The 15,782-nt window shown below is 44.1% G+C and overlaps 1 protein-coding gene across 3 annotated transcripts in view; it reads left to right on the top strand.

The window, feature by feature from the left end:
* Positions 1 to 14,792: 14,792 nt before the first annotated feature.
* The window catches only part of LOC118401133 (furin-like), a 169,490-nt gene continuing 168,500 nt past the window's right edge, over positions 14,793 to 15,782 (top strand). The window contains exon 1 of one of the 3 annotated variants that reach the window (XM_035798402.2): positions 14,793 to 15,608. The gene's annotated coding sequence lies outside the window, so the exon portion shown is untranslated. The remainder of the gene's footprint in view (positions 15,609 to 15,782) is intronic. The other 2 variants (XM_035798401.2, XM_035798400.2) reach the window with 2 other exon arrangements.

Raw genomic sequence — 15,782 nt, 5'->3', positions numbered from 1 at the left:
ATGTCTCTCTTGCTGCTGGTGATTCTCTGATCCACCTCTACGCAGACGACACCATTCTGTATACTTCTGGCCCTTATTTGGACACTGTGTTAACTAACCTCCAGACGAGTTTCAATGTCATACAACACTCCTTCCGTGGACTCCACCTGCTCTTAAATGCAAGTAAAACTAAATGCATGCTCTTCAACCGATTGCAGCCCGCCCGTCCAGCATCACTACTCTGGACGGTTCTAAATTAGAATATGTGGACAACTACAAATACCTAGGTGTCTGGTTAGACTGTAAACTCTCCTTCCATACTCACATTAAGCATCTCCAATCCAAAATTAAATCTAGAATCTGCTTCCTATTTCGCAACAAAGCATCCTTCACTCATGCTACCAAACATACCCTCGTAAAACTGACTATCCTACCGATCCTTGACTTTGGCGATGTCATTTACAAAATAGCCTCCGACACTCTACTCAGCAAATGGATGCAGTTTATCACGGTGCCATCCGTTTTGTCACCAGAGCCCCATATACTACCCACCACTGCAACCTGTATGCTCTCGTTGGCTGGCCCTCGCTTCATATTTGTCGCCAAACCCACTGGCTCCAGGTCATCTATAAGTCTTTCCATGGTAACGCCCCGCCTTATCTCAGCTCACTGGTCACCATAGCAGCACCTACCCGGAGCATGCGCTCCAGCAGGTATATTTCACAGGTCATCATCCAAACCCAACTCCTCCTTTGGCTGCCTTTAATTCCAGTTCTCTGCTGCCAATGACTAGAACGAAAAATCACTGAAGCTGGAGTCTTATACCTCCCTCACTAACTTTAAGAATCAGCTGTCAAGAGCAGCTTACCGATCATTGCACCTATACACAGCCCATCTGTAAATAGCCCACCCAACTACCTCATCCCCATATTATTTATTTTTTGCCCCTTTGCTCCCCAGTATCTTTACTTGCACATTCATCTTCTGCACATCTATCACCCCAGTGTTTATTTGCTAAATTGTCATTACTTCGCCACTATGGCCTATTTATTGCCTTTACCGCCCTAATCTTACTATCTTATTAATCTTGTAAATGAGAACTTGTTCTCAACTGGTCTACCTGGTTAAATAAAGGTGAAAAATAAATGTGGTTGTGCTGCAGTTGTGCCAAATGGGATTGATGAAGTAGCAGGGGCATTAAGTAGAGCGCTGTGTCCAGAAGTGGCAGAGGATACAGTTGAGTCTGTAGTGACAGGAAGAGCAAACAGTGGGCCAGTAGGGGGCAGTCTGTGTGACAGTGACCAGGGCCCCATTTAACTTGCTAAACAGAAGGAGCTCATGCTGTCTCTCTTTCTCTGCCCTTCTTTCCTCCTGCTGCTCCCGCCTATCCTTGGCCAGCTCCTCCCTCTCCAGCCGTGCCTCCTCCATGGAGAGGAGCCTCTGCCAACTCAGGAACTGGACTACAGCTTCGTCCAGGGGACCCCAGACCCCACCTCCCCCACCAGCCCCTCTCCCTGCACACCGGACGCTTCCTCTGCCTCACAGGGGCTGCAGGTCGGAAGCACTCTGGTTCACGCTGGTTCCCTGTGTCCCAGCCACCAGGACCAGCCTTGATTGCCCATGTGCCTGAAGACCCAGTGCGATTCACTGACACTTGAGGAAGGAAAGAGAGAAAGAGGAGAGGGAAGAAGACATCACAAACACTTATTTTGCTTATTGAATTCATACTTACCGATTTTCAAAGCCATTGTGCTCCAGCTCCAGATATAATGACTGCATGACTTTTAAGCCCGAGACCTACCCATGTCCACGACTTTCAGCCCCTACCCTACCCTGGCACAATTGCTTCTGCAAAATTTAAGGCCCTGCCCGAAACCAGTATTAACTTCCTCCATTAACTTCTCCTCTCGGTCTGTCACTCGCTCCCTGCAAGCAGCGTAATCTGCATGTATTCTTCTTATGGCGGCTCTGAGAATCCATAGCAACGACTCAGCTTGGGTTGCTCTGCTCAATGATGAGACAGTTTGCTGTGAAATACTTTGTCACTCTAAACTCTGACAAGAACATTCTTATTTTCCATGAAATAACCTTTCATTTTATATTTGACAAGGTTGAAGTATGTTATGATCTTAGTCAGATATGACTGCGCAGCAGAGCACGAGCAAATGGCTTAGCTTGTAAATGCTACTGATCAATTTAGTGATACCCGAGCCCTGCACGTACCCTAGTTATGGATGAAGAAAACAGGCCCTACCCGGCCCGAACCAAATGTATAATGTCTGGGCCAAGTTTATTGTAGTTTTGTGTTTTTATATTCGTTTTTATTTCTATTAGTTTTTCAATGTTTATTTTGAATTCAGTTAAGTTTCAGTTTGCTAGTTTCTAATTAGTTTTATACAAATATTTATATTTCATTTTTATTTAATTAGTTTCAGTTTTAGTGATAGGGACAGAAAGCATGCATGTATACATATACATATGTATGCATACTTGTATACTTGAGGAATTTTAATTTTGAGATTTTTGTAGTGTTGAATTTGGCGCCGTGCACTTTCACTGGCTGTTAGCGAGGTGGGACGCTATCGTCCCACATATCCCAGAGAGGTTAAACAGCGCTACTCTGCTTACTTACGTGATAATGCCCGAGATACCGGTGTTTGGAGGATATATTGGAACCACGTTTTTAGGCCGAGACAAAGTCGATGGCCAGCAAACCGTACCAATATATCCTCCAAACACCGGCTTCGAGGGCATTACCACTTTTAACGGGTTACCAACATCTTCAAATAATGATTGACATAGTTTAATGTAAAGAGTTATACAAGATATAGTCCCGAAACAAATAATGGGTTCTATTAGTTTGTTTGCCAGAGACGCAACCCAGTAACATTAGTTCAGTATTGTTTTGTTCTGTATCCAGTCGTTCGTTCTAAATGTTCCATTGCCATACTGGCTAGCAGCATTCTTATCCTTTGCTTGCTAGCTAGCAAACTACTGCTAACTTAGTCACGTCAAACAATGCAGAAAACAATGCAGAAACAATGCAGAAATAATGTAATGTAAAATGTGCTCTCTCGTTAGGACACTGTTGTCCAGAGGAGCTAGCCAACAACACAGCTGTCAGGATTTGGCCAGGGTTGTTCCGGTTTTTGGTCACTAGATGCCCCCATTGTGCTTTTTGACCTTTTGTTTTCCCTTGATTCCCATTATTATTTGCACCTGTGCCTCGTTTCCCCTGATTGTATTTAAACCCTTAGTTTTCCTCAGTTCTTTGCTCTGTGTTTGTATGTTAGCACCCAGCCCTAGTATTCTGTGAACTCTTGTTGATCCCGGTGGACTCTCTTGTGGAATTCTTTTTTTGTTCTTGTTTATTTATTTTTGAGTATCTGTGAGGCTTTTATGCTATACCTACCACCTTGTGGATTTACCTTTTTGTCTTGGAGGATTACCTTTGTTCTTGTGGAATTCCTTTTGAGGTTGTGGAGTTTCATGTTTTCCTGAAGGACTTCACTTTTTACTTCATTAAATACACCGTCTCAAGTACTGCTGTGTCTGCCTCATCTTCTGGGTTCTGCCGACTATTCGTGGCTCAGTTGGTTAAGTGACTGTTTCTCACTCCGGAGACCCGGGTTTGTAACCGGGTCCTGACAACAGCTAATACAATAACTTCAAACTGAAGCTGGAAAGACTGCAAACTAGCTGCACTTTGTTTCGTTTGACCTTTTTTCAATTGCCATTTCTTTGTATATTTCCATAAAAAGTATGCCAACTGATTCATGATTTAGACTGGCTGAGAAACGCTGCCTGCCTCTCTCTCTCGTCCCGACTCCTACACGTTCATTACACCAAGGTAAAAACAGTTTTAGGTTGGATATTCGCCTATAATTTTCCTAACGTTCACCAACAGCAGATAGGGACTGTCAACATAGTGACAAATCAAAATGTTTACATTTCAACAGCTCTTTAACCATTACTCCTAAAACTTTCAAAACTGGTTACAGCTAACCCAATGGCATAGAGAGACATTGCACACTTTTTTGTCAATTTAAATCTTGCACTATTTTAAATGATGTATTTACATTTTTTTTTTTCAATAGCTCAATGGTCATACGACCTATGACTTCAAACAAGGTTCAGAATGTCCACTCACTACCCTTCTATATTGCACACCCTTTAGTTTGTCCATTTTCATCTCACATGATTTTACATTAATTTCTCTACATTTAACATTTCAATACCTCCTTGGTCATGTGACCTACTGACCTCAAAAAAGGTTCAGAATACCTATACACTCTGTTTGTCTACTTTCATCTCATGCTATAAGACTTAAATGTGTAAGCTTGCATGGACTTCATTTTATATGGGTGTTATAAAACATTATTTTGGGATGTTCCAGCCTCGTAATAACTATCTGTCACATGTACACTGAAAAGATCCGCAAATGGCTGTATGTGGTATGGACCAAGGACATGAGAGATGTTCGAACAGAGGTGCTTAAAGGAAGACGACAGGTAGGCCTAATGAAAAACAATGTTTCATATGCTCATTTTAATCACAGTAATAGGCTGTGATTTGTCAGTCAGCGTGAGCTTGATGATGTGAAAGAATCCTTTTCATAGCATCATTTTCATATACTGTACATTAGGACAGTTTACATAACCTGATAATGACTTGATATTTGAGTGCATTCACTACAAGTCACTTGCAGACAACTTACAAAATGCAATAGTGCATTTGAGGGTTCGTTTTTCTGATGAAAATAGTTATTTGATGCATGGCCTACTATTTATAACTGGAAAAATAAATTCCTACGTCTTTTGTGAGTGAATTGATTTAGGTACATTTTTGTGAAGAGGTATGAGGATTGTGATATGGGTCATTGAATAGTTAAATCATTTAAGGGATCAATACATTTCTATATTGCTTCCCCAGTTTCTGCATGAACCATCAGGCCAAGTGTTTTTGGTTGACCCTGCTGGACAGAAAGAGAAGGAGGAATCGGAACACGCTGCATTCAAATTCAGGTCTTAGTCTATTGCACTGGATCTAATACATATTAGCATTTTACATGACATACTGTGAAAAACTCTCTTGGCTGCTGGCTCTGTCACTTTCAGACATGCGCAGAGCAGACTGAAAGGGTAGCTCTTGACTTGAACCACAGGGGTACTCTGTAAAGAGAGAGTAATCCAAAAGGCACAGACACACCCCTTGACTTTCATGTATTCTCTCCTGATTGGCTCTATGGTGCACAGTCTGGCAGTCTGACTAAAGTGCCAGATTTATGGGAACAAATATTTATGGGAACAAATATTTCCTAACACTTTGGATCCTATTCGTGGACAGTTAGAAGACACAATGCATCAATTTTTTTTTTTACTAATTACTGTCCATGAGTAACCTCAATCTTGTGAGTCTGTGGGTGTTTGGGCCAATAAAGGGCCAACTCAATTCTACCAGTGACGAGTCTCTCATGCCCCTATGAACAGGGACACAAGGCAATAGTTTTTAATCTAAACCAGCCTTTTTTTACTGGAGTACACTAACCCCTAATTGGGGCTCTTTTCTATACACACAGTAGCAGTTTACCAGATGAGAAGTCAAGAAGATCAAAAAGTAGATTGCTGTAAGGGTGTCTTACTTCCTGTGCTGGACCCATTGTCATATCCATTCTGGATTCTGAGTGGTAAAATCATAGCTGAAAAATGTCTCTATGCATGTGTATACATTTTCCGCCAAAACAGAACTGCCAAAGGAGGTGGAGTTGCAATCTACTGCAGAGACAGCTTGCAGATTTCTGTCATGCTATCCAGGTCTGAGCCCATACAGTTCGAGCTTCTACTTTTAAAAATCCACCTTTCCAGAAATAAGTCTCTCACTGTTGCCGCTTGTTACAGGCCCCCCTCAGCCCCCAGCTGTGCCCTGGACACCATATGTGAATTAATTGGACACCATATGTGAATTAATTGCCCCCCATTTATCTTCAGAGTTTGTACTGTTATGTGACCTAAACTGGGATATGCTTAACCTCAATCTCACCCAAATTATCATGGTACCTACCAGGTACAACCCCAAATCCGTAAATTTGGGCACCCTCATAGATATCATCCTGACCAACCTGTCCTCTAAATACAACTTTGCTGTCTTCAACCAGGATCTCAGCGATCACTGCCTCATTGCCTACGTCCGTAATGGCAGTCAAATGCTCCCTAAAACACTTCAGCGAGAAGGCCTTTCTAATCGACATGGCCCGGGTATCCTGGAAAGATATTGACCTCTTTCATCAGTAGAGGATACCTGGTTATTCTTTAAAAGTGCTTTCCTCACCATCTTAAATAAGCATGCTCCATTTAAAAAATGTAGAACCAGGAACAGATATAGCCCTTGGTTCACTCCAGACCTGACTGCCCTTGACCAGCACAAAAACATCCTGTGGAGTTCTGCATTAGCATCGAATAGCCCCGCGATATGAAACTTTTCAGGGAAGTTAGGAACAAATATACACAGGCAGTTAGGAAAGCAAAGGCTAGCTTTTTCAAACAGAAATTTGAATCCTTCGATTTAAAAAAAAACTTAAGCAATGGGTAAAGTTGATAAACTTTGTCCACTCTGTTTGTAAAATATTACAATTTTTGGGAACAGAAAACTGTATTGAGATTAAGTATTTCATTGTTAAAATGATTAGCAGACAATCAGTCAAAATCCATGTTGTTCCATCTTCTCCCACTGCCGGACATTTGGCTTGTGGAAAAGCCAAGCGGATGCTTCACATTTATATATCCAGTGCAATTATCTACCTCATTGTTCTGTCTGTGGATAGAGTGCAACGGCGAATTTAGTTATTGCACATGTGCGTGCACTTCAAAGAGTAGGCATTCCCGAATGCAAATATGCAAATAAATGCTAGAACGCGCCAATAGAATCTCACTAGCTCATGCTTGGCTCTGCCCACCTCCTTACTTGTTTCTGCCCATTATGATTAATTTGCTCCCATTGGAAATTACAGGCTCTGGTCTATCTTGTGTTAGTTCCAAATATCTTTGGTCGTACATGTTGGCCCTAGTCAATTGTTCAAATGAGAACCCTATGGCTGTATGGCCTTGTTTCCCTGGAGCTAAGGTTGGGATAGGTTTAAAGGTCCAATGCAGCCGTTTTTATCTCAATATCAAATATTTTCTGGGTAACAATTAAGTACCTTACTGTGATGGTTTTCAATTAAAATCGTCAAAAAGAAACAAAAATAGCTTCTTTGCGAAGGGCAATTTCTCATGCAACAATTTTGCAAGGAATGTCTGGGAGTGGTCTGAGTGTGGAGGGGAAAAGAGAACATTTTCTGTTATTGGCAGAAAGGTTTGGAACTCTTATTGGTCTATACGCTAATTTACCACATGGTAAATAAAAAATATGGTGGAAGGAAATACTCGCCCATATTTACTTCAATCCAATGCTTATTTTACTGTAAAAATAATCAAGTTAGCTACCTTTCCCTCTTAGCTACTGATAGCTAGAGATAGTGATGCAAAAGCCGAATATGTCGTTGAAACATTCACAGTGTAGGTTGGGAAAAATATGTAAACCCCTAGGTTAATGACTTCTCCAAAAGCTAATTAGAGTGAGGAGTCAGCTAACCTGGAGTCCAATCAATGAGATGAGAATGGAGATGTTGGTTAGAGCTGCCTTGCCCTATAAAAAACACTCTCAAAATTTGAGTTTGCTATTCATGAGAGGCATTGCCTGATGTGAACCATGCCTCGAACAAAAGAGATCTCAGTTGACTTGCATAAAGCTGGAAAGGGTTACAAAAGTCTCTCTAAAAACCTTGATGTTCATCAGTCCACGGTAAGACAATTATTGTCTAAAAATTGAGAAAGTTCAGCAGGAGTGCCGTCCTGCACAGATGTGCATGTCAGAGCAAAAACCAAGCCATGAGGTCGAAGGAATTGTCCGTAGAGGTCCGAGACAGGATTGTGTCGAGGCACAGATCTAGAGAAGGGTACCAAAACATTTCTGCAGCATTGAAGGTCCCCAAGAACACAGTGACCTCCATCATTCTTAAATGTAAAACGTTTGGAACCACCAAAACTCTTCCTAGAGCTGGCCGCCCGGCCAAACTGAGCAATCGAGGGAGAAGGGTCTTGGTCAGGGAGGGGGTCACTCTGACAGAGCTCCAGGTTCCTCTGTGGAGATGGGAGAATGTTCCAGAAGGACAACCATCTATGCAGCACTCCACCAATCAGGCCTTTATGGTACAGTGGCCAGAAGGAAGCCACTCTTCAGTAAAAGGCACATGACAGCCCCCTTGGAGTTTGCCAAAAGGCACCCAAAGGACTCTCAGACCATAAGAAACAAGATTCTCTGGTCTGATAAAACCTAGATTTGGCCTGAATGTCAAGTGTCACGTCTGGAGGAAACCTGGCACTATCCCTACAGTATAGCATGGTGGTGGCAGCAAAATGCCGCGGGGATGTTTTTCAGGGGCAGGAACTGGGAGACTAGTCAGGATCGAGGGAAAGATGAGAGGAGCAAAGTACAGAGATCCTTGATGAAAACCTGTTCCAGACCGCTCAGGACCTCCGACTGGGGGCGAAGTTTCACCATCCAACAAGACAACGATCCTATTCACACAGCCAAGACAACGCAGGAGTGGCTTCGAGAAAAGTCTCTGAATGTCCTTGAGTGGCTGAGCCAGAGCAAGGACTTGAACCCGATCGAAAATCTCTGGAGACCTGAAAATAGCTGTGCAGCGACGCTCCCCATCCAACCTGACAGAGCTTGAGAGGATCTGCGGAGAAGAATGGGAGAAGCTCCCCAAATACAGGTGTGCCAAGCTTGTAGCATCATACCCAATAAGAATCCAGGCTGTAATCACTGTCAAAGGTGCTTCATCAAAGTACTGATTAAAAGGTCTGAATATTTATGTAAATGTGATATTTCAGTTTTTTATTTTTAATACAGTTGTGTGTAGTATAATGAGGGGCCAAAAACGATGTAATCCAGGCTGTAATGTAATAGAATATGGAAAAAGTCAAGGAGTGTGCAGGCACACGCACGCATACACACTCACTTTGAACTCTTACCTTGCTGATCCCCCACATCACATGTGTTCTCTGGTGGTCCGGCAAGATGCAAGCACACCATTGTTAATGTACATTCAATAGGAAGGGCTTGTGTGTGTGTGTGTGTGTGTGTGTGTGTGTGTGTGTGTGTGTGTGTGTGTGTGTGTGTGTGTGTGTGTGTGTGTGTGTGTGTGTGTGTGTGTGTGTGTGTGTGTGTGTGTGTGTGTGTGTGTGTGTGTGTGTGTGTGTGTGTGTGTGTGTGTGTGTGTGCGTGTGTGCGTGCGCGTGTGCGTGTGTGTGTGTGTGATACCTCTCCATACTAAGGACGCTGTGGAAGGTGGCTGTCTCTTCAAACACCATCAGCATGTACACCTCATCTATAATGGTGTGCAACTCATACCTGAGGCAGGGGGAAGGAATGGAGAGAACAGAAAGGAAAAGTGAAAAAATGTATTGAGTAAAGGGTCTGAATACTTACGTAATTGTAATATTTCAGTTTTTTTATTTTAATACATTAGCAAACTGTAACGGCTGTTGGTGGAAGAAGGTGAGGACCAAGGTGCAGCGTGGTACGTGTTCATGTTTGTTTATTGACACTGAACACTAAATACAAAAATAACAAGGTGAATAACCGAAACAGTCCTGAAAGGTGAAAAACACTAAACAAAAAATAACTACCCACAAAACCCATGTGGGAAAAAGCTACCTAAGTATGGTTCTCAATCAGAGACAACGATAGACAGCTGCCTCTGATTGAGAACCACACCCGGCCAAACAACAAAGAAATACAAAACATAGAAAATGAACATAGAATGCCCACCCTAGTCAAACCCTGGCCTAACCAAAATAGAGAAAAAAAAGCCTCTCTATGGCCAGGGTGTGACACAAACATTTCTAAAAATCAGTTTGTTCTTTGTCATTATTAGGTATCTGTGTAGATTAATTAAGGAAAAAAGCAATTGAATGAATTTTAGAATAAGGCTGTAATGTATCAAAATGTTGAAAAAGTGAAGGGGTCTGAATATTTTCCGAATGCACTGTAGATATTTACCCAAACATAAACGGGGGATTGGAAATGATGCAGACAATTAGGAGTATTGTGGCAGACATATCAGTGTGGATGACGGATCACCACCTCAAGCTGAACCTCGGCAAGACGGAGCTGCTCTTCCTCCCGGGGAAGGACTGCCCGTTCCATGATCTCGCCATCACGGTTGACAACTCCATTGTGTCCTCCTCCCAGAGCGCTAAGAACCTTGGCGTGATCCTGGACAACACCCTGTCGTTCTCAACTAACATCAAGGCGGTGGCCCGTTCCTGTAGGTTCATGCTCTACAACATCCGCAGAGTTCGACCCTGCCTCACACAGGAAGTGGCGCAGGTCCTAATCCAGGCACTTGTCATCTCCCGTCTGGATTACTGCAACTCGCTGTTGGCTGGGCTCCTGCCTGTGCCATTAAACCCCTACAACTCATCCAGAACGCCGCAGCCCGTCTGGTGTTCAACCTTCCCAAGTTCTCTCACGTCACCCCGCTCCTCCGCTCTCTCCACTGGCTTCCAGTTGAAGCTCGCATCCGCTACAAGACCATGGTGCTTGCCTACGGAGCTGTGAGGGGAACGGCACCTCAGTACCTCCAGGCTCTGATCAAGCCCTACACCCAAACAAGGGCACTGCGTTCATCCACCTCTGGCCTGCTCGCCTCCCTACCACTGAGGAAGTACAGTTCCCGCTCAGCCCAGTCAAAACTGTTCGCTGCTCTGGCCCCCCAATGGTGGAACAAACTCCCTCACGACGCCAGGACAGCGGAGTCAATCACCACCTTCCGGAGACACCTGAAACCCCACCTCTTTAAGGAATACCTAGGATAGGATAAGTAATCCTTCTCACCCCCCCCCCCCCCTTTAAGATTTAGATGCACTATTGTAAAGTGACTGTTCTACTGGATGTCTTAAGGTGAATGCACTAATTTGTAAGTCGCTCTGGATAAGAGCGTCTGCTAAATGACTTAAATGTAAATGTAAATGTATTGAAGCTACAATCTATCTGCAATATTAAGGCTGATCTACCCCCTAAGAAAGAAAAGAAAAAAAAAGTTTAATTATGTGGTGTGTTTATACAGTAACAAAGTCCAGTTCGTACAGCCTTGAAACATCAACATTGAATTGTACAATAATACAGCTATTACTACGGTAGGCTTGCTGTTGCTAGCTAATTTGTCCTGGGCTATAAACATTGGGTTGTTATTTTACCTGAAATGCACAAGGTCCTCTACTCCGAAAATTAATCCATAGATAAAAGGGTCAACCGAGTATGTTTCTAGTAATCTCTCCTCCTTTAGGCTTCTTCTTATTCTTTCGACATTTATATGGCAGTTGGCAACCAACTTTAAGGCGCATTACCACTCACAACTGGATTGGAGTGAGGACCTCAGTTCATCTTTCAATCCGACATGTGGATGGATATATGCTCCTAAAAACCAATGAGGAGATGGGAGAGGTAGGACTTGCAGCATGTCAAGTGTCGCAAATTATCACAAATAGAACCACGCTACGCAGACACTCGTTGAAGCGCGAGAGCAGTATGGGAGCAATGATTGAATAACATGTAACACGACATGAGCAGTGTGGTCAGCATGTTACAAAATAAATGTACACATACATGTTATTCAATCTTTGCACCCTCACTGCACACGTGCGTCAACGACCCACTGCGTAGCCAGGCACTAAATTAGAACTTGGTTCTATCTGTGACGCTTGACGCGCTGCAAGTCCCACCTCTCCCATATCCTCATTGGTTTTTAGGAGCATATACCCATGTGCCATCTCCTTATGAAAGTGTTGGGGCTAAAAATAAAAGTTGCCTCTACCCTAACTTCCGATAACATTTCTGAATGAATATCCATGCAAAATAATACAGGAGCTTAGGCCAATCAACCTCATCTGCTGTTTTAGTCAACCTGAAGTAGAGAATTGCGCGCTCGGCATACGCTCTTCTCACACCATCTCGACTGAGCCCTCTTGACCCAGTCCGGCAGACTTCCCATTGGTGTCATGCTCATCTCCAAACCCGATATGGTACAGCATCTCTGGGTGCGCAGCATCAGAGTTCAGCAGTCAATTCTCAGACTCTGCATCCTCGCAATTTGTCTCCAGCATCTCCCCCAGCCTGGGCAGATGACCAAAAAGACCAAAGAAGAACCCGCAACGAACATCGTCAGGGAAATGACCGGACCAAGGTGCAGCGTGGTGAGCCTACATTTCTTTTTATTATGAATGTCGCCAACAAAAACAAGAAACAAAAAAAACGAACGTGAAGTTTACTTAGGCTATACAGGCCACTAACAAAGTAAACTACCCACCACTAAGGTGGAAAAACAGGCTACCAAAGTATGATTCCCAATCAGAGACAACAACAGACAGGTGTCCCTGATTGAGAACCATACCCGGCCAAAATAAAGAAACTAGAATGCCCACCCTAGTCACACCCTGGCCTAACCAAAATAGAGACCCCCCAAGGGTGCGGACTCCGGCCGCAGAACCTGACTCTATAGGGGAGGGTCCAGGTTGGCATCTACTTCGGTGGCGGCTCCGGTGCGGGACGCAGACCCCGCTCCACCTCTGGCTCCCCCCACTTAGGTGGCGCCTCTGGACTGGGGACCCTCGCTGCAGGCCCCGGACTGGGGACCCTCGATGCAAGCCCAGGACTGGGGACCCTCGCTGCAGTCTCCGGACTGGAGGCCGTCGCTGGAGGCTCCGGACTGGAGGCTGTCGCTGGAGGCTCCGGACCAGGGGACTGTCGCTGGAGGCTCCGGACCGGGGGACCGCCGCTGGAGGCGGACCGCGGATCAATGCTGGAGGCTTCGTGCCAATGATCATCACTGGAGGCTTCGTGCCCTGGATCATCACTGGAGGCTTCATGCCATGGATCATCACAGGAGGCTTCGTGCCATGGATCATCACTGGAAGCGTCGTGCCATGGATCATCACCGGAGGCTTCGTGCCATGGATCCTCACTGGAGTGAGGAGACGTATAGGCAGCCTGGTGTGTGGAGCTGCCACAGGGTTTACCAGCTCTGGATGACCTGGTGGGCTATAACAGTACTGCCCAAAGAGGAGTAGACTATGGCCGGGTTGGTTCGCTAAAACCCGGTACATTACATCATAAGACTTCCACGACTTCCCGCCGCGCATCATCTTGTGATTGACCTTGATGCGGCGGTACTCCAGTTGAATCCTTTTGATATTCTCCCTGCACTGGTCGCCAGTGTGATAGATGCCTTTCTCTCACAGGACGCCCGCTATTCGGTTGAAAACATGTTGATTTCTGAGGAAACTCTCCAGCTCAAATTGGACCGACTCATCTGACCACTGCTGGAGGAGTTCTGCCACCTCTGGGTAAGACCAGTTGCTGCCCCGCTTATATTTTATTCTGCAGAAGTTCATTTTAGATGTCACTTTGACAGATGATAGGTCCTCTGAGTTATCTTTTCTATGGAAATATAAACAAAAACAACCCTGTTTATTATTCTTTTTAATATTTATATCAAATAACCAATCATTAGACTGAGTTTGGCTAATGTAGCCAAATAGGCCTATGCCTATTATAACGAAATTAGCTAATAAATAATCCGTAGGGTAAAATAGTGTAACGACCCTGGGTTTATCTCTGATTGGGTTTGTGTGTTAGCAAGCGAGTCAGAATAAACAGGATCGCTCTTTTGCGCCCTCTCCCATACAACATTGCATGGAATCCATTATTTATGCATGCACGGTATAAATCCGGTAGATGCCGCTCGTAGACAGTTTGGAAATGTGGTGGCACCACGTATGATCTAACCAAAGACATTAAATTATGAAGATAGACTAAGGGTGTGTTCGTAAAATTCCTCTCGAGTGCGCTCCTGTCTTTCGTAAATTCAGAATCGTCAGATTGTCTGTTCATAAATTCAGAGCGATTCGCTCCAGGAGCGTTCAGAGCGCTGACTGAACGCTCTAACGGAGTTGATCCGAGCGTTCTGACCACACAACGGCAGCCAATCACCCAAGTTAACTGGCTTAAATTGGCTAGTTTGCTAGCTACTTCCTGACAAAAATGAGAGAACACATCATTCTGATCATTTTACTCGCCCTAGCAGAGCTAGGTTGTTTTCATGTTATCTTGGGAGGTAGTGACGAACTGTGCTGCTAGCACCAGTTAAACTCCGTTTTTTTCCAACCTTTACTGCCACCTGTCATATTCAACGGGTGTTGTGCATTCATAAATGCATATTCTGCGCTCTGGCACACTCAGACGAGAGAAAGGAGAAGATATCCGAAATTAATTTACGAACGCACCCTGAAATTGTCATGGCGACTTTGCATGGCATCGGGTCGCGAAGAACTGCGCATGTGCCACTATATAAGGTTACTTTCACGAGGTTAGAGTAATAACATGTTCAACTACTTAAGTCATTGGGTGGAATTTAGGTGGGGGTTTTTTCGATTTCGAGAAATTTAACAACTAAGGAAGAATTGTTCACTTCTCTCATTGACTTCTCAAACCCGGACTGGTCTATTTCGCAAGCGTTCCCGGAAGTCTCGTGATGTTGCGCCTCTGGGTTTAGAAACTCTGTGATCTAACGATGACGTAGGGCTGGGGCGTGTGGATTTACTTCCTGGGATTTGTAGCTTGTAAATGCAGCGTTCACATATCCGATGTACGAATTCGTTGAACGTGGCACGTGATTAACTTACAACCAGTTAGCGAGTCGGGAATATCAGAGTTTCTTAGTTCCAACTAGCACTTGAACGCGGCACGATTCCTAGCCAAGTGGACGATGTCAGTTTCTCGTATAAAGGAATTTATGACATTTTTAGAATTTTACAACATGTTTTAAATATAATAGTTTGTTCGAATAGAGCAGTATGCATGTCACGGAATTGTGTTGAATGCCCTAACGTTACATAGGGGTGGGGGGGGGGGACGTGTTGGAAGTCCTAGCTAGCTAGTTAACGTTACTCGGACTGAGGCTAGCTGAAACGACCACCATGAGAGGCAACGACAAGACGTGGAAAGTTTACTCCGAACCAAAGATAACAGAGGGGTGACAATATTGCAGTACCACGATACACCGGGGGACTTGGTGTCTGGGTATGTCACACGAGTAACTCCACAGAGTTCCGAGCCACGCCTCGAGAGGAGAGAGAGCTGTCAACCAGGCAGTTGAGACATGATTTGGTTCTTTCATCCGACAGAATGGTACAAGTCATAGCCAACGTGTGTTGTTTTGCTCCTTGAGCAAAGAGGTTGGAGTTGGAGGTATCCCGATGTGGGTAGTGCCTTGGCGGGCTGGGAGGGAACGAATTAATGAGAGGCATAGGGTAGCATAAGAGCACATTCTCTTCCAGAGTCTGACAGCGCTGTCAATACTTCACTTCACAATTTGGAGCTAGGACTCGGGAGTTCGGCGAACATTGGTGCTTTAGCAACACAGGACCAGCCAGCAGTCTGATGTTATGTTTTATTTGATGAAATTAAACCAGATCTACGAAGCTTGCTTATTGAAGTGCAGGTCCTCAAAGAGATAACTCGTGGTAAGATCTTGGCATAATATATTTTTTGTTTGTTTCTAAAGTAAGACATTTACTTGCCTTCAACATAGTCGATTGTGTGTTTTTATTTGTTCCTTCATTTGATTTTGTTCCCTATATAAATGCCTAAATCACTTTTGTATGATTTGTTTTGCATAAATATTGTTATTACTTATT

This window comes from Oncorhynchus keta, chromosome 22 (assembly GCF_023373465.1).
Source record: "Oncorhynchus keta strain PuntledgeMale-10-30-2019 chromosome 22, Oket_V2, whole genome shotgun sequence".
Classification (NCBI taxonomy): Eukaryota; Metazoa; Chordata; class Actinopteri; order Salmoniformes; family Salmonidae; genus Oncorhynchus; species Oncorhynchus keta.
Note: the sequence above shows the minus strand (reverse complement) of the source record. Positions and strands in the feature narration are given on the sequence as shown.